Below are 20,138 nucleotides of genomic sequence, written 5' to 3'. Positions count from 1 at the left end.
CCTGGGCATCTCCTGTATATAACTATATATGTACAGCTGGTATAACCTGGGCATCTCCTGTATATAATTATATATGTACAGCCGGTATAACCTGGACATCTGTATATAATTATATATGTACAGCTGGTATAACCTGGGCATCTCCTGTATATAATTATATATGTACAGCTGGTATAACCTGGGCATCTCCTGTATATAATTATATATGTACAGCCGGTATAACCTGGGCATCTCCTGTATATAATTATATATGTACAGCCGGTATAACCTGGGCATCTCCTGTATATAATTATATATGTACAGCTGGTATGACCTGGGTATCTCCTGTATATAATTATATATGTACAGCCGGTATAACCTGGGCATCTCCTGTATATAATTATATATGTACAGCTGGTATGACCTGGGTATTTTCTCTGCATAACTTTATATGTACATCTGGGATAAGCTATACATCTTGTATATAATCCTATGGAGTAATCTCTTAGGTCTGTGCACGGAGTGACCAGTATAAAACCTTTGGTTCCCCCAGAAATCAGCCTTACACTTATTAGCGAGCGATTATTTCTTCTCTCGGTCGGAATATAAAACATTTCTGAATTGTATATTGTTGTAAATTAAGAAAACTTTCTGTTTTAACATTGGCATTAATCAATTCTAAATCTATTTATAACGGAGAATTCAATAATTACTTGTACAGATAATCTACCTTGACTTCTCAAATATGCCCATAACAAATGTTCTAAATCCAATTACATTCTGCATAATGAATGATTAATGAATAATCGCCGTCTATTACCTCATGGCGGCTGCCTACAGAACAGGTCTGATTACCACATTTTGTTGATATATTGTTTTCATACTGTAATTATTTGATGCATATGCATGAGATTAGCTTAAGGTCCTAATTGCTAATATAATTTAAACTCAAGAGGCAAGAATATAAAATGGTTGTTATTAAAAGTCTCAATTACATTCATAAGTTTAATAGAATCGCTGAAAATCTTGCATGCCCTAATGACTTGTACGGAGAATCCTAGGTGTGAAGCCGAAGCCGGATCTGAAAAATCTGCAAGATATGATATGTAGGGTAAAAACGAAGTTTAATGAACCATAGAGTAAACAATGGCAAGTGCCTAAGGCGGCAAAGAATACTGGGGGGACAAAGAACTAGTTTATTTTTCCCAATGAATTTACTTGATAATAAAGTATTATTGTCATGAGTGTGTCACAGTTTATAAATCGTTTAAGATATTGATCTGCACACGATATATATGGGAGGTGCAGGAAGAGTGGGAGTAACCCAAAAATATCCAAATGAGAAAATCCACCACACTTTCAATAGTCATTGTGAATACTTGATTTATTGATTGATTTTTATCACGGTTGACAGACTGTCCTGTGGTGTCGGGATGTAGAAGGTCGCAGGCTTTGGCTACACAAACTGTTCCCTGACCTTCTAGTCTTACTGCTGTGGTGTAATAGTATCCTATGTATTATCTCTGCTTATGGTTAATCCCTTTGCTTTTAGGACACTGCTTATATCCTCACCTTTTAGCTGTTAATCATCACATCCCTTTGTGTCCTTAAATACCCACATTTCCCCTTGGTGTTTCCTGGTGATAGTTATATTCCTATACAGGCCTTGGATGCAAGCAGTCGGCTTGTATTCATCAGAAGAAACGTTGTTTGTTGCTGTCCCTCTCCCTGAGGCTTCATGGAGATACGTTGCTTGTTCACGTCTCCGTTTGTGCTCTGTGTGTTGTCTTTAGAGCTTAGTGGGGTTGACTAAGCACTCACCCCCATCCATTCCTTACCTAGATCCCAGGTCAGGGTCAGCCAGGGCCAGGTATCCTGCTCAGCGCATAGGTACAGAACCTATTTAGGGTAGTCCGGGGTAGGCTTGGTCACGGGTCACCCTATCCCTGGATAGTTTTGCACATAGGAGCAGTATTATAGTAGTTACATTCTTGTACATAGGGGCAGTATTATAGTAGTTATATTCTTGTACATAGGAACAGTATTATAGCAGTTATATTCTTGGACATAGGGGCAGTATTATAGTAGTTATATTCTTGTATATAGGAGCAGTATTATAGTAGTTATATTCTTGTACATAGAGACAGTGTTATAGTAGTTATATTGTTGTACATAGGGGCAGTATTATAGTAGTCATATTCTTGTACATCGGAGCAGTATTATAATAGTTATATTCTTGTACATAGGGGGCAGTATTATAGCAGTTATATTCTTGTACATAGGAACAGTATTATAGCAGTTATATTCTTGGACATAGGGGCAGTATTATAGTAGTTATATTCTTGTATATAGGAGCAGTATTATAGTAGTTATATTCTTGTACATAGAGACAGTGTTATAGTAGTTATATTGTTGTACATAGGGGCAGTATTATAGTAGTCATATTCTTGTACATCGGAGCAGTATTATAATAGTTATATTCTTGTACATAGGGGGCAGTATTATAGCAGTTATATTCTTGTACATAGGGGCAGTATTATAGTAGTTACATTCTTGTACATAGGGGCAGTATTATAGTAGTTATATTCTTGTACATAGGAACAGTATTATAGCAGTTATATTCTTGGACATAGGGGCAGTATTATAGTAGTTATATTCTTGTATATAGGAGCAGTATTATAGTAGTTATATTCTTGTACATAGAGACAGTGTTATAGTAGTTATATTGTTGTACATAGGGGCAGTATTATAGTAGTCATATTCTTGTACATCGGAGCAGTATTATAATAGTTATATTCTTGTACATAGGGGGCAGTATTATAGCAGTTATATTCTTGTACATAGGGGCAGTATTATAGTAGTTATATTCTTGTATATAGGGGCAGTATTATAGTAGTTATATTATTGTACATAGGGGGCAGTATTATAGTAGTTATATTGTTGTACATAGGGGTAGTATTATAGCAGTTATATTCTTGTACATCGGAGCAGTATTATAATAGTTATATTCTTGTACATAGGGGGCAGTATTATAGCAGTTATATTCTTGTACATAGGGGCAGTATTATAGTAGTTATATTCTTGTATATAGGGGCAGTATTATAGTAGTTATATTCTTGTACATAGGGGGCAGTATTATAGTAGTTATATTGTTGTACATAGGGGTAGTATTATAGCAGTTATATTCTTGTACATCGGAGCAGTATTATAATAGTTATATTCTTGTACATAGGGGGCAGTATTATAGCAGTTATATTCTTGTACATAGGGGCAGTATTATAGTAGTTATATTCATGTACATCGGGGGCAGTATTATAGTAGTTATATTCTTGTACATAGGGGGCAGTATTATAGTAGTTATATTCTTGTACATAGAGGGCAGTATTATAGTAGTTATATTCTTGTACATAGGGGCAGTATTATAGTAGTTATATTCTTGGACATAGGAGGCAGTATTATAGTAGTTATATTCTTGTACATCAGGGGCAGTATTATAGTAGTTATATTCTTGTATATAGGAGCAGTATTATAGTAGTTATATTCTTGTACATAGGGGCAGTATTATAGTAGTTACATTCTTGTACATAGGGACAGTATTATAGTAGTTATATTCTTGTACACAGGAGCAGTATTATGGTAGTTATATTCTTGTATATAGGGGCAGTATTATAGTAGTTATATTCTTGTATATAGGGGCAGTATTATAGTAGTTATATTCTTGTACATAGGGGCAGTATTACAGTAGTTATATTCTTGTATATAGGGGCAGTATTATAGTAGTTATATTCTTGTACATAGGGGTAGTATTATAGTAGTTATATTCTTGTACACAGGAGCAGTATTACAGTAGTTATATCCTTGTATTTAGTGGGCGGTATTTTACCAGTTACATTATATCAGTTACACATTGGGGCGGTATTCTATTACTTATGTGTTATTTTCTTCAGCATTACTTAGTGTTCCTCTTACGTCTCATTGCCGGTTCATGTCATTTGTTCCTCTTTTTGCTCTTGTAAACCTCTCACGACACAATATTGTAAAGCTTTCAATCTCTTAAAGCCGAGCAGAGGTTTGAGGCAATTGGCTTTTGTGCACACAGTAGCTTAAAGAACATCTGTGAGATTTAATAAGAGAAGTAGCGCTCGTCTCCGCTGCATTTATTGAACAAATCAAACAAGAGCAGCATTTTATTAAGTTTGTGGTGAGAGCGGCGCAGAGGGACAAACATTGTCCAAAGCCGAAATAAAAGAGATTCCAACTTCTCAGCAGTTTTTCTGAGTCAGAAGAAATCCCTAAAGATGCATTCGCTTCTGTTACACATCGGATTTGACAAGAAATCCGTGTTCTCTCTCCGAAAATAGCAGAGTCACATGTAGAGTCCTGGTATAACACAGAAGGACGGAGAAACGTCTCCATCGCTGGTTATTCTTATTCTCCGGGGTTCGGTTTCTAAACTCTAGGTACTTCTTGGTCTTCTGTGAGCAGCCATGTGCTGTCGACCAGTTTCTTTTTGTTACTATTTTGCTTTTTAGGGTTGGGTTCTTCTTTATCTTAGAACATTAATCATCTGGCCTCTAAAGGATTACCGTGTTTTTCGGATTATAAGACGCACGTTTCCTTTCAAAAATTTGGGAGGAGAATGAGGGGTGCGTCTTATAATCCAAATGTAGCTCACCAGGGAAGGTGGAGAGAGGTCACAGGAGATGCTGCGGGCGCTGTGCTGCTGGCCGCAGGCGCTGTGCTGCGGGGTGGGAGGCAGGGGCCACCATTCAGAAAATGTTGGCGGTGCGTGCTTCAAATCATGGCGCCCAGAGTCGGCGAGTGCGAAGATTGAGGTCCCGGCTCTATATCTCATCTGCGCACGCATAGTCACTGGCCCATTGATCTGCAGCGGACTTAAGAAAAATGGCACCCGGAGGTGGCGCATGCGCAGATGAGATCTTGGCTTGTCATTGAGCTGAGAGCCCGGAGTTGGCACATGCGCAGATGCAGATCTTGGCTCTAGATCTCATCTGCACATGCACCGTCTCCGGCCCATTGATCTCCCTGCAGTGGCTTTAAGAGAAATGGCACCCGGAGGTAGCGCATGCGAAGATGAGATCTTGGCTTGTCATTGAGCTGGGAGCCCGGAGTTGGCACGTGCACACATGTAGCTCTTGGCTCTAGATCTCATCTGCGCGCACACCGTCTTCGGCCCATTGATCTCCTTGCAGTTGAATTTAGGAAAATGGCACCCAGAGGGGGCGCGTGCACATGAGATCTTGGCTTGTCATTGAGCTGAGAGGTCCATCTGCGCACACGTCAATAAAGGTGCCAAGAGTTGGCGCGTGCGCAGATGCAGCTCTCAGCTCCAGATCTCATCTGCGCACGCGCTGTCTCCGGCCCATTGATCTCCCTGCAGTGGACTTTAGGAAAATGGCGCATGCGCAGATGAGCTTTTGGCTCGTTATTAAGCTGAGAGCTCTATCTACGCACACAACAACTCCAGGCATCATTTCTTTGAAGCCCGCACCGCCGACAGTTTCTAAATGCTCCTCCTGCCTCAATATACAGTATATTATTTTATTTCTATTTTTCGTTTTTAATGTATTTTTTTTATTTATGTGTAATTTTTATTTTTTATTTATATATTATTTTAGTTCTTTTTTTATTTTTCTATTAGTTTTTTTATTTCTATTTTTTAGTTATTTTTTATTCTTATTTAATTTTATTTATAACTTTTTATTTCTATTTTTAATTTTTAAAATGGTATAATCCAAAAAATCCAATACAGTGAGCATCTGGGACACTCACTGCACCGCCCGCAGCATCGCCCTATTCCACCACTGCTACTGCCTCTTATGACCCCGCTCCTGCACCACTGCTGCCGTCCACCCTCCGGTAAGACACCACCAGATTATAAGACGGAGACCATATTTTTTTCCCCCTTTTTTTCCTATATATTAGGGATGCGTCTTATGAAATGAAAAGTACAGTATTCCCATTATTGAAAGTTATCACATATCTCCAGCATAGGCCACAGTATTTGGATTAGCTCGGTCCGACCGCAAGGACACATAACAAGATCTGAAGTGCCAGAGATTGCCAAATACAGGACTCAGCTTTCTCCAGGACTTCCATAGAAAATGAATTGAGCGATGGTGTCACCATTTTGGCTGAGCATTTCAAAGCCCCATTGTCACAGCTGTCTCTCCGCATTATGAAACTAGTGACAGATTCAGGGCTAGAGAGTCATTTCAATGCAAGGCTCTCAATATTAAAGCTAGTTTCCTTTCTTTTGGCGTGTAATGGGTTAATGTCAGTTTTTCCTTCCCAGCAACTTTCTCATTACCTTTTCAGGTGCTTCTGGTTTGGGACCGCTCCAGTCCCTATATTTACCCTCTACTCCCTGTTGCGGATGCTGGTTGTACTGCATCATCAATCTGAAACTTGGCCTGGAGGTGGAAGGAGTTGCTGGAACTCTTTTCTGTCTGTTGTGCTGTAAGCTAAGAAAAAGACTGATGGCACATCCTATCTTTCTAATGTGAACAAGTGCAAACTGAATATGAAATATAGTAACAAAAAGGAGACAGTATGCAACTGTCTCCTTTTTGTAGTGGTGTAGGCTGCACTTCTGGCACCTGACTGTAGCCAAGAAGTTTGAGTTTATCTTTTGTTGATTCCCCTGTTTGTCTTCCTTCCCTTGTGTGTTGTTTTAGTGCAGCGCTGGGGCTAGTGATCCTTACCTGTCCACTCACTAGCCAGGACTAGCCTATAATCTCTCAGCGACAGGTGAGGAACCTGTATAGGAACTGGTTAAGAGTGAAGGGTACAGTTGCAGGCAAGTGGACTAGATGTCCATCTTCCCTTTCACTAGCGCTAGGGACCACCATCGTTAATGTGCCCCCCCAGTTTGTCATGGCAAAACCGCTGTTTGTTGTATGTTTTGCCCCACGCCAAACCTTTCCCTTGTCCATGCATGACACCTGTTCTCGAGATCACTGGTGGTCCCAGCAGTCAGACCCTCACTAATCAGAAGGCTAGCACCTATTCTATTGATACAAAATTAATTCCATCTCATTTGTAAATTCATACAATGCACTGAGGACCAAAAAGGTTTGCAGGACCTTGGCCCAGTGGCCATCTCTATAGTCCCATGCTGCCGGACCAGAGCCCTGGAAACTGGCATCTCTTCTGATTCAAGAGCCATCTTCTTGGCACAACACAGGCATGTGGGATTCGGGCAAGTAGGAGGCAATTAACAGGACTCAGGTCCAGTGGCTATGGACTAATAATGGGTCATGCAAATATTTGGGATTATCCCTTGCATTATCTTGAGAAAAGAAATCATTTTAAAACAAAAGATAAACTGGGCCCCCGACCATGGCGGTGATTTTTGGCATGAAAAATAGAAGGTAATGTTTGTTACCGCTCTCCGTGCCCTTCCCCCTTACATCATGAACAATTTCTTAATAACCAACTATGAACCAACCATCTCTAAGCCCCGTGCCCCATGCCAGTCATTGTTCCCGCTTTTTCGGAGCATGTTCCCTTGTTGGGTGGGCTTGTAAGGATGGAGACTGTTGATTCCCTCATCTCTGGCCATCATTACAAGTGTCAGCTCCGGGACTCTGCGCTGTTTTTGTAATGGATACAATGTATCTTCCAGAAGTAAACATAAAAGCCGTCGTCCTTTGTGATTCTTCTGCTGCTTCTGTTCTATGACTCGCCGGGATTTTAATGATCCACAATAAACCTATGGATTTTATTGCTCCTCCTCAGTGTTTCATTGTCAGCGGCGCTCGTCACTTTCTGCCATAGTAAAGGATGACACGGACAGCGATAATATCCGTCCCTAGAATAGTATTTCTGTATATACATTTCTGGCTCGTTTCCCTCTTACTGATACTTCTGCATTCTCTGGACATAGATAAGTGGCTTGTCATCAGCAGGGGTGTAACATTTGCATTCGGTGAGTGTGCAACCATGACCAAGAGGGGCGCACACCCACACCAGCCCCAATTTCATCTTCGCCAATTGAAGGCTGGCAGCTGACATCAGCATTCTCATCACGGATGGCGCATGGCAGTGATGTCATATGTCACCATTGGCGGACATCCCGAAGCCAACCGCAAGCCTCTGTGCTGGCTATGGAAGAGGTTTCCACACATTCTGGAAACAGGGAAAGGTGAAATATGGAGGACACTATTACTGTCAAGAGCCCAGGATTGGAGACATATCAGAAAGGGGCTCTGGATGATGGGTGTTATTACAGGAAGGGGTAAGGATGGTGGACATTATTACTGGAAGGGGCCCATGATGGAGGACATTGTTATAAGAAGGGGCCCATGATGCAGGACATTGTTATAGGAAAGGGCCCATAATGGATGACATTAAAGTAGGGGGTCTGGATAGGGGACATTATTACATGTTTGAGTCCAGGATGGAGAACATTATTACAGAAAGGATTCCAGGAAGTGGCCACATTATTACAGATTGGAGCCGAGGATGAGGGACATTGTTACTGGAAGGGGCACATGGTGGAGAATCTTAAAGGAGGGGGTCAGGATGGGAGACATTATTATAGGAAGTATCCCAGGAAGTGGCCACATTATTACAGATTGGAGCCGAGGATGAGGGACATTGTTACTGGAAGGAGCACATGATGGAGAATATTAAAGGAGGGGGTCAGGATGGGAGATGATGTTATAGGAAGGATCCCAGGAAGTGGCCACATTATTACAGAAGAGAGCCCAGGTTGAGGGACATTGTTACTTGAAGGGACCCATGATGGAGAATATTAAAAGAGGGGGTGTTACGAACCGGCGCCGCCATAGCCGCAAGCAGCCTGCTGCGGTTCCTGTTGCGCCCAGGCGCCGGCTGCCGTTCTTGACCGTGCCTCGGGTCGTCCAGTTGGCTGTTCCTTCCACCACGTCTAAGTGTGGAGAGGCGGCTAGTGCGCATGCGTGCACCGATTTACCCCAGCCAGAGTCTAAACCCGGTGTTTTGCCTAGTGAGCATGCTCAGCCTGTTTGTGTTATGTCTGAGACTAAGTCCTCAGTTCAGGCTACTGAGCATGCTCCCACAATTAATCCTAACAGCCTCTTTGCACAGGTACTTGGACTTCGTGCTGTGTCTAAGTTCTGGGATGTGCCTACTGAGCATGCTCAAACTGATAGTCTGCTTTCTAAGCCTGTGGCTCAGGCTACTGAGCATGCTCAGGCACTTAGTGCACCAGAGGCTAGGTCCGGTAAGGACCTCACTGAGCATGTCCGTGAGGTGGCAGGCCCTGATAGGGCAGAGGGTGTCAGGTGTCCTGATGACGTGGCAACTCCGGACTTGCTCGCAGAGGCCCGCCCCTATGATCTGGCACCTCACCATTGGTCATCAGACGATGACTGGTGAAGTGTTTGGGGCGCGGCTGCCATGAGGTCATCATTGATGTGGCGGTTCCGGATAGGTCGCTGGTGACATCGCTGCTGACATGGCAATCTGCTATTGGACCTTGGTGGTTCCACCCTGGGTTTGGGGTGGACCCAGGTTATAAAAGGGGCTGGAGACAACATGGAGGTGCGCAGTCTTCACTTTTGCTCAGTCAGAGCACACCTCCATGTTAGAGCCTCATTGCGGCATAAGCCTATGTTGGGAAGCGGTAGGTAGGGCTAGGCGAACGGTGCCTGTCACACCAAGATTCGTGGCTTAGCACATCAGGGTCAGGCGCCGTGCTTCCCTCCTGCCGTTCCAGTCTTGCTATAGCAGCCCAGTGGCGTTAACTGGGCTGCGGCTGCTGTGCTTCCTGTCCGACTGTGCCCCCTACGCACACGGACAACGCACCTGCTGCGCCACCTGTCCAATTGTGCCTCTACGCACACGGACAACGCACCTGCTGCGCCACCTGTCCGGTTGTGCCCCCTACACGCACGGACAGCGTACTCCAGGACCCCTGTGGAGTTAACAGGGTGTTCCTTATTTTCCTCGGCTTCCCGGTCAACGCTACTGGTGTACCCATCTGGCCTGACGTGTCCTACACACACGTGGCCAGTCGAGAGGTGGCCAGAAACGCTAATCGGAGGACCGCTCGGCCTGACGTGTCCTACACACGTGGCCGACAGGGCGCTTTCGTGGCGGTCTTCCGGTCAACGCTACCTGGTTACCACCCGGCCTGACGTGTTTCCTGCACACGTGGTTGGTGTAGCGCTAGGTGCACCAAAACGCTAATCGGGTTGTCGTCCGGTCTGACGTGTCCCAACACACGTGACCGGTTCCCAGAGTTCCTGGGTTATCTCAGAGCCATCCAGCTCTATAGTCTCCGCCTAACCCTCAGGTGCCAGCAGCTCCTTTGTCATCTGGAGCACGGTGGGCCCCGACTGGCGATTAGGATATATACCCCCTGGTCCTAATCTGCCGGTCCCCCCGTAACAGGGGGTCAGGATGGGAGATGATATTATAGGAAGGATCCCAGGAAGTGGCCACATTATTACAGATTGGAGCCAAGGATGAGGGACATTGTTACTGGAAGGGGTCCATGATAGAGAATATTAAAGGAGGGGGTCAGGATGGGAGACATTATTATAAGAAAGATCTCAGGAAGTGGCCACATTATTACAGATAAGGGCCCAGGATGAGGGACATTGTTACTGGAAAGGGCCCATGATGGAGGACATTAAAGGTGGGGGTCAGGATGGAGGACATTATTACCAGAAGTATCCCATTATGTGGTAACATTATTACAGGAAGGGGCCAGGATGGAGAATATTATAGCAGGAAGGGGCTCATGATGGATGAAATTATTACAGGAATGGGCTCATGATGGAGGACATTAGAGGAGGGGGTCAGGATGTGGTGACATTATTAAGGGAAGAATCCAAGGAAGTTGGGACATTATTACAGATTGGTGCCCAGGATGGGGAACATTATTACAGGAAGAGGCCAAAATGGGGGACAACAGTAGATGGGGTCAAACATATGTCTTTATAGGATGCTTCAAGGGCCCATACATCTGAGCAACATGCAGGTGGGGTCCACATTTTGTACCGAGGCCAATCGAAATCTAGTTATGACACTGCTTTTCTGCAAACAGATATTAGCCAATCAGCATTGCTGCTCACTATGCTCCTCCCTTTTGTCAATTTCAGTTGAATGAGGCTATATTTAAATGACTATTGTGCACATATTCTAACTTTTCAATTGAGGGAAACATCATGGATAGGTAATGTACAGCTCTAATAAAGAATAGATAGAACGACCTATAGAAACAATGGTGTTAGCGCTAATACCATTAAAATTTATGGCCGCAGTACCCCTTTATGCCCCTGACCCATTATACTGAATTATATAGTGATAACGGCTTTTCTCACTCTTTATAGCGCTGGTTTCTATCCTGTGGTTCTATATTTGTTGTAAAGCCACAACTCTCAGCACACTCTGGTGGTATCTTGGCATGCTGGGTGTTGTAGTTCTGCACCAGTTTGGAGGCCATTGTGCTGGAGGAAACGCTTGTGTGAATACTGTCCAGCACGGTCTAATAGATGGTCATGCGCTGATGATGGAAACGTGTCATAAAACTTAATTATGTCCCTTTATTTTTTATGACATTGTTATCGCTTAGCTTCAGTCTGAGCATCGACGCAGAAATCCCAGGATGCTTTGCAGGAAAACTTCGCTAATGTGGCATCTTCCTCTACATTTGACTCAGCGTGAAAGCACTAAAACTGCCGCCCGCGCCGTCCCATAATGGGCACATGCGCCACGTCGCCTCGCGGGCCCGGGAAGTCAATATCAATAAACATAAGTAAAAAGCAATATTGTATCTTCATGTAATTTGCAATTGAAGTAGAAAAGAAGGAGAATGGATACCTGGGGAAGAGCGCGCATTCCTTCTAGAAGAACAGCCGCTTCTCGCTCACCATGACTTCTTCACTGGTTAAAGGAAAGAAATGCTATTAATGCCGCGGTCCAGAAAGTCTCATACAAACACATCAATACTCAGCAAATTACGAGATGTCTTTACAGATTTTTCACATTTCTCTCACTTTAAAATAAAAAAAAATCCCCATGAAATATATATTATTGAACTATTCTTCCTGACCACAGTGTTAATTCCCATAAAAGGCTTGTTTCCAACTTGGGGGGGTCTGACTGCGCCATTTCCTACCAACACTACTCTGTTAGGGGTTGGTTATGCTTGTCCTTTGCTCTATTTATTGCCAAAAGTAGCCAATCGATGAACTTGACCATTTCCAGCAATGCCATAGACAATAGAAGGAATTTCCAGCAATCCCATAGGCAATAAAAGGAATTTCCAGCAATCCCATAGACAATAGAAGGAATTTCCAGCAATCCAATGAACAATAGAAGGAATTTCCAGCAATCCCATAGACAAAAGAAGAAATTTCCAGCAATCCCATAGACAAAAGAAGGAATTTCCAGCAATCCCATGAACAATAAAAGGAATTTCCAGCAATCCCATAGACAATAAAAGGAATTTCCAGCAATCCTATAAACAATAAAAGGAATTTCCAGCAATCCCATAAACAATAAAAGGAATTTCCAGCAATCCCATAGACAATAAAAGAAATTTCCAGCAATCTCATAGACAATAAAAGGAATTTCCAGAGATGCAATAGACAATAAGTGAAGGAAAATATGTGTGACCTACACTTTATTCTAACAAAGCATGGTACAGACCTGTTTTTGGGATAGAGTTTCTAACTAGAGATAAATGAATCTTTCAAAATTGATTTCAGGAAGATTTGGTGCACAATTTGTTTTTACAAATTTGGATGGAATTTAAATCTGCCATATAATATGCTCAAGAGAGCTGGAAAGGATTAAAAAAAATAAAATATTAAACTTGCCTGCTTTGCCATCATAAAATCTAAGTAATTAAGCAGCAACGATCTGAGCCAGGTCAGGTCACTGCTGTTTGAGGCAGATGTCAGCTGTATAACACATCTGGAATCTGTCGCAGGTGGAACAGACACAGCTCGTGTGCCTGCTTCATATACTAAAACAGCACATGTATGGCAAAGGTCATTAAGGGGTTTCTGCCACAAAGGACTTTGGGGTAGTGGGAAACTGTGGTCCCTAAGCTGACCATCAGAATAGGGGGCCTTGTGCTATCCCTATTCTCAGAGATACCCCTACTGGTGGAGATGTCTGAGTCTCCTTCCTGACTCTGCTCCTGACAAGCCCTGATTTTATATCTCCTCCACCTGGTGGGACCGGGACTTAAGAGAGTGGGATTTAACCCAGAGAAATAGACAAACAGGGGAAACCAAATGCACACACAGAGTTATAAAACAATAAGAGATTAGGAGGAAAACAAGAGCAGGGTGGAAAAAACAAGATTACGGGTAACTCCACAACAACACCAATCACAGCTTACTCTCTCTCAAGCAAATCTGGGACACTACATTCACAGACCAGCACAGCATAAGCTATAATTGGCATTGGTAGAAGATTTCCTCCAGCCTAAAAAGGAGAGGAGCAGACGTGATTGGCTTTCATGCAACATGTCAACAAAGAAGCCTAATGAGTAGTCTAGTGTTATATGAATGGGCACACAGCTGGTCAATGCCCGAGTCTGCCTGAGCTGATCAGAAACACCAGAGAAACCATCGGACGGAGAGTCAGATGTGAACAGAGCCTGATGCCGCCATGACAGTTGGCCAATTTTGTGCAAAACTCCGTGTGACAGTTTCAAACGCACTCTTTAATTGCTTAGGTGTCCAGTGGGCGGTCCTAATCAGTGATTGACACAAGTAATAAGTAATATTTTGCATAAATCTGTATACCAATCTGATAAACTCAATACCATGCTGCCCTAGACCAAGACGGCACAATTAATGTGACGGTTCCCCTTTAAGAACCCGCAGCGTTTTTTCACTTGATACTTGAAACATTATGATATCACAAAAATTCCCCTCACTAAAAAAAAAAAATTCTCCCTATAAGAAATAACTTCAAGATACATTTTCAGGAAAAGTTATCAATACTGCTTCTCTCAAGGAGCCTTAAATCACCGCAGGTTACAAAATTCTCAGTCCAAGACAGATAATAAAATGAAAAATGATGTTCCGCTACTTCCTCACCCTCGTAAAATGAGGACTCGGTTGTAAGAGCAATAAAAGATGAATTGTACATTTAGAATAAAGGGTAATTAGATGGACTGGGATCCCATAAGTCATTTTATCACACGTTTTTAGAGACCCTAAAGTCCATTTTACACAGTTGGGTGGGAGGATGAAGTGATCTGTCAGCAGGTAAAATGTGCGGGATTAGGGGGGCCTGAAGGACGGATGAGACCAGAATTAGGGACATTAAATCATCCACTGAAACATTCACTGCATTTTTAAGATTTTACTTTTTACCTTTTGGCAGAATCTGGCTCCTTACCAACTGTCACATCCACTATAGATAGAAAATAACTGCTATAATACTGCCCCCTATGTACAAGAATATAACTACTATAATACTGCACCCTATGTACAAGAATATAACTACTATAATACTGCCCCTATGTACAAGAATACAACTACTATAATACTGCCCCTATGTACAAGAATATAACTACTATAATACTGCTCCCTATGTACAAGGATATAACTACTATAATACTGCTCCTATGTACAATATTATAACTACTATAATACTGCCCCTATATACAAGAATATAGCTAATATAATACTGCTCCTGTGTACAAGAATATAACTACTATAATACTGCCTCTATATACAAGAATATAACTACTATAATACTGCCTCCTATGTACAAGAATATAACTACTATAATACTGCCCCTATGTACAAGTATATATCTACTATAATACTGCCTCCTATGTACAAGAATATAACTACTATAATACTGCCCCTATGTACAAGTATATATCTACTATAATACTGCCCCTATGTACAAGAATATAACTACTATAATACTGCCCCTATGTACAAGTATATATCTACTATAATACTACCCCTATGTACAAGAATATAACTACTATAATACTGCCCCTATGTACAAGAATATAACTACTATAATACTGCCCCCTATGTACAAGAATATAACTACTATAATACTGCCCCTATGTACAAGTATATATCTACTATAATACTGCCCCTATGTACAAGAATATAACTACTATAATACTAACCCTATGTACAAGAATATAACTACTATAATACTGCCCCTATATACAAGAATATAACTACTATAATACTGCCCCCTATGTACAAGAATATAACTACTATAATACTGCTCCTATGTACAAGAATATAACTACTATAATCTTGCCCCTATATACAAGAATATAACTACTATAATACTGCCTTCTATGTACAAGAATATAACTACTATAATACTGCCTCCTATGTACAAGAATATAACTACTATAATACTGCTCCTATGTACAAGAATATAACTACTATAATACTGCCTCCTATGTACAAGAATATAACTACTATAATACTGCCCCCTATGTACAAGAATATAACTACTATAATACTGCCTCCTATGTACAAGAATATAACTACTATAATACTGCCCCCTATGTACAAGAATATAACTACTATAATACTGCTCCTATGTACAAGGATATAACTACTATAATCCTGCCCCTATATACAAGAATATAACTACTATAATACTGCCCCTATGTACAAGAACATAACTACTATAATCCTGCCCCTATATACAAGAATATAACTACTATAATACTGCCCCTATGTACAAGAACATAACTACTATAATACTGCCCCCTATGTACAAGACTAACCACTATAATACTGATCATATGTACAAGAATATAACTACTATAATACTGCTCCTATATACAAGAATATAACTGCAATTCATAATGGCCATAATAGCCACCATTCATAATAAGTCACAGCTCACCTCCTCCCCCTCCTGTAGGATGACTGATAACCTCTGTATACAGTACATAACACAGGATTCACCATTCACAATAGTTGATGTCACAGATCACCTCCTCCTCCTCATCCTGTACAATGACTGATAACACTTTAATGGCATGAAATAGTAAACACTAACTGAAAAAACAACAACTTTTGCTTTCTGTTGGTTGTTGTGAGCCGGTCATCTTGGTCCATGTATAATGTAGGGATCGCTCAAGTAGAAAGGTAAGAAGAGAAACATTTGTATCAATAAATAGAACCCCTTCCTTCTCCTGCAGTTGTGTGTAGTCAGTACATTATATATTTCTCCCTCCATCTGCCTTTTTGGAAATTGTATCTCATGGTTCCTCCAGGCAGAGTGCATCCTGGTGTAGTGTCAGAGCTCTGTCTTCTGCTCTCACCCATTTTGCCCTGTCATTTTACAGCTCACTCTCATACTATAGAACATTTCCTGCAGCTGCATCTCCCTCCTCCTCATCTTATTAAAGCTTTTGATAGGGACATTTTTGAACATTTACAGAAAGTTTGAGTGCAAGAAATGGGAAAGTACAAACTGCTTGAAGAGACCAATATGTTATATCTTAATAATACACAATGTACATTAACATTTATACATCCAATTCTCTGTATTCTCAGTAGACAATGACGAATATTTGCACAATTATGTCCTGAGTGAGATGCTCTGATTCTTGTTACATCTTATCTAAGTATATAATCCGGGTCTGGATGCCGGGAGATGGAGGCCAGGTATGTAAATGCTTCATTACGTGCTACGCTGGGTCATTCACTCGGTGACAGGTGGCGGAAGCACAAGATGAGTATAGTGTCGAGGCGCGATCCATAACACAGGGACGCTGCGGCTGCTGATGAGTTCTCACACCGAAAATCTCATGGCCTCATTATAATTAGGGACGAGCGAACGTCTTGTTATTCAAATTCACCAGTTTTCAAAAAAAATTTCAAAAATTTGGACTCACAGCTATGATTTACAACACAATAAAGCTTCCAAATGCCCTAAATAGCCTCATGTAACACTCCGAGGTCTCATAAGACTGTATCCAACAACTTTACAAGTTATTTAGGGCAAACACTGCCTTAGTGATGTCCAAATGACCTCAGCATACCTGGCTATAGGTAATCGTATTGTTACTGCTCCTCATCACTGAGCTGTCACACACTGTCTGTAATGTTTATTCAGTGTTTATGGTTTTCTCTTCACATCTCCTTTGCTGAGTTGTGAAGTCCTCTCACTATTCAGATTCACAACTCATTGGTGGTAATGTCACGCTTGACAGACAGTCCTGTAGTTTCCGGCTGTAGAAGGTCGTAGTTTTTGGCTACATAAACTGTTTTCTGACTTTCCCTGCTTGGGGTTTATCCCCTTCTCTTTAGGACCTCACCTTCTCAGCTGTTAATCTTCAGCACTTCCCTTGTGTCTTTATATACCCTCATTCCTCCTTACTCTGTGCTGGTGATCGGTCTAATACCCTTCACAAGTCTTCAGTGCAAGCAGTCGGCTTGTATTCATCTGGAGAAACATTGTGGTTGTTGCTGTTCCTCTCCCTGAATCATATGGAGATAAGTTACTCATTTCCTTTCCTCGGTGTGTATTCCCTGTGTGTTCTTTACAGCTTAGTGAGGTTGACTATGCACTCATCCCATCCATTCCCTACCTAGGACCTAATTCAGGGTCAGGTATCCGGCTCGGCGCATAGGTGCGGAACCTATCTAAAGTGTTGAGGGAACCCAGGGGCCAGCGGAAGGTTTGGTCAGGGGGTCACTATCTCCCCCTTCCCTAGGCACAGTAGGCACAGAATATCCCTTCCCTTTCGATGTTCACTTGGGACTTCCCCGTACCTAGCGTGACCGGTAATCTGCAAAGTTGTCCAACAAATACCAAATATTTAGTGTCAGAAACTATTTTTTGCATAGTAGCGTCCCAAAATTTACTATAATTAAAGGGATTTGTAATGCTAGTCTCTACTCCCGGCCAAGCTGCGCGGCAGGGTAGTCAAGTGTTTCAGAATCAGATAACAAGTGAGCATTGTGAACTAAGGGGAAAGACAAAAAGCGTAGTCAGGTCACAAATACCAGAAGGATAGAGGATCAAAGCAAAGGGGCAAGACAAATGGATAGTCAGAAGAAGGACACAGTCTGACAGCAATAAGTCAAAACACAGAGCAAAGAAAAACAAGGGAAACGTGCACCAATGAGCAAATACTATGACTGGCAGTGATCTGGGACTGATTGCTCTGCTAAGTAGCTGGGCAATCACCCAGAATAGGGAACACCTGAAGAAGCAGAGCACTTCCCACTCTGAGATTGGATGACTGAGCTGTCACTCACCAAACTGGCAGCTCTGCAGACCCCTCATGCCATAGGGCAACAAACATGCACCACTGAGCAAATTGTAGTACTGGCACTGATCTGGGACTGATTGCTTTGCTAAGTAGCTGGGCAATCACCCAGAACAGGGATCACCTGAAGAAGCCCAGTGTCTCCCAGTTTCAGGTTGGACGGCTGAGCTGTCACTCACCAAACTGGCAGCTCAGCTCGCCCCTTATTCCGTAGGGCACTAAAACTGTCATTTGCTGCGTCCAAGACACATTGAGTGGAGACATCAACAACCCCTCCTAAAAGGCCGTTTACAGGCCATGCCACTGCTATGATCCTCAGTGATTACCTGTAATGTATGAGGGTACTTAGAAGCACGTGTTCAGTTACCCTGCAGTGCCCCCACAGGTGAAATGAAGCATTACACAGATCACATCAAAATCAATGGGCAAGTCCATGTAACACTGAGACAGGCGGAGTCCTCCAGAGACAAATCTAAGGTGAGAATAAAGATATTTATAGAGAAGGATACTGTAACGCCCACACCGGCATCTTAACACTGTCCTGCCCCCGTCCCCCGGCAAGGACGTCGATATTTTCACTTGTCTGGGCATCCTATAGAGGCGGTTCCGTCTCCGTCCCATGTTCCTGTCTCCCGGGGCATCTCTGAACCTTGCAGGCTTCCAGCCTCAGCCCGTAGGCCATGCCCCCTTTCTTAATGGGCCAGTGTCCTCCTGACCCGGAAGTGCCTCCCATGTCAGCTTGGAGGTTTCAGGAATTTAAGGCACCTCTGCTCTATGGGAGGTGCCTGGGCAACGGGTTACTTTAGTTACTAGTTCTCAGGTCCTCAGTGCTGCTGCCGTTACTGATTTAGTGAATTACTGTTGATGACTGTATCTCTGTTACAGTGTCCTACTATCTGCTGCTGTGGCCATCTGCGCCGGTTGTCTTCTACGATACAAGCTGTCACAAGTATCCACGTTGGATGCTGCTGCCATATCCATCCATCCCGAACAAATCCATCCCTCTACCTACCGTACAACTGCTGCTGTCCACCAGAGAGTGTTCTGTGTCCGCCAGCTGCTGGGGTACCGTAGATCCCCTGGTACTGCCCTCTGCTGGCTGCTTACCAGTGTGTGTACCTGCTGCCACCTCCAGAGGCAGTAGAGAAGACTCAGCGGCCGGTCAGTTCGCTCCCCTAGGCAAGTGAATGGTACTTTTGGTCCAGTGAGTGGATCCACTAAACAGGGATTGCCCCACGAGCATAACCGGTACGCTTCGTTATTATAGGGGGGGTCTTCTCATCTAAAAATGCACGTGACTGGTGGTCATCCATTTAATGCATGGATAAGCCATGCCCATCAGATCTGTAGCTTGTGATCAGCTTTTGCCTCCATATCCGGAATACCCCTCTAATATTACCTTATGTCTATATTATATAAATGGACATATATGTTTTGGGGTCTAAATTGGGACCCTCCATTACCGAATATCACGATTATTTTTTTATTTACATATATCAATTCAATGGCTAGCAGAATGGATTTGGGGGCTTTAATTGTCAAATATATAAAGATTTCGAAAGACCTGCCCCCAAAATTGACCCTGTGCACGCCACCATACTGATTTAATAGGGTAAAGATGGCGACGGGTCAGGTTCTCATATTATCATGATCCTTCGCTCCATACATCGTATTCCCTGACTTCAGGCGCTTTTTGTTTCTTCTTTTTGTCACGCTCTTTGCAGAAACTTGGGCAAATTTCGCTGCTTCTAGAAATATCTCTTTATGTTTGTTGCAAACTCATAGACAAGGCACTAAGCAGATTGGACGTTTGGACTTTCCGCAATAGTTTTTACTGTCATTAATGTGAAAGCTTGAGGCAATGAATGGCTGATAGAACTAATATTCATACATTGAATTAACTCGGAGT

General features: G+C 42.5%; 1 protein-coding gene across 11 annotated transcripts in view; it reads right to left on the bottom strand.

Moving 5' to 3' along the window:
- Window positions 1–20,138, bottom strand: part of DAB1 (DAB adaptor protein 1) — a 955,902-nt gene that overhangs the window by 469,829 nt on the left and 465,935 nt on the right. For all 11 annotated transcript variants that reach the window (XM_075320416.1, XM_075320418.1, XM_075320419.1 and 8 more), the window contains exon 3: window positions 11,815–11,877. The gene's annotated coding sequence lies outside the window, so the exon portion shown is untranslated. The remainder of the gene's footprint in view (window positions 1–11,814; window positions 11,878–20,138) is intronic.

This window comes from Anomaloglossus baeobatrachus, chromosome 8, assembly GCF_048569485.1.
Source record: "Anomaloglossus baeobatrachus isolate aAnoBae1 chromosome 8, aAnoBae1.hap1, whole genome shotgun sequence".
Taxonomy (NCBI): domain Eukaryota; kingdom Metazoa; phylum Chordata; class Amphibia; order Anura; family Aromobatidae; genus Anomaloglossus; species Anomaloglossus baeobatrachus.
The sequence above is the reverse complement of the archived record's forward strand: the minus strand, read 5'-3'. Positions and strand labels throughout refer to the sequence as shown.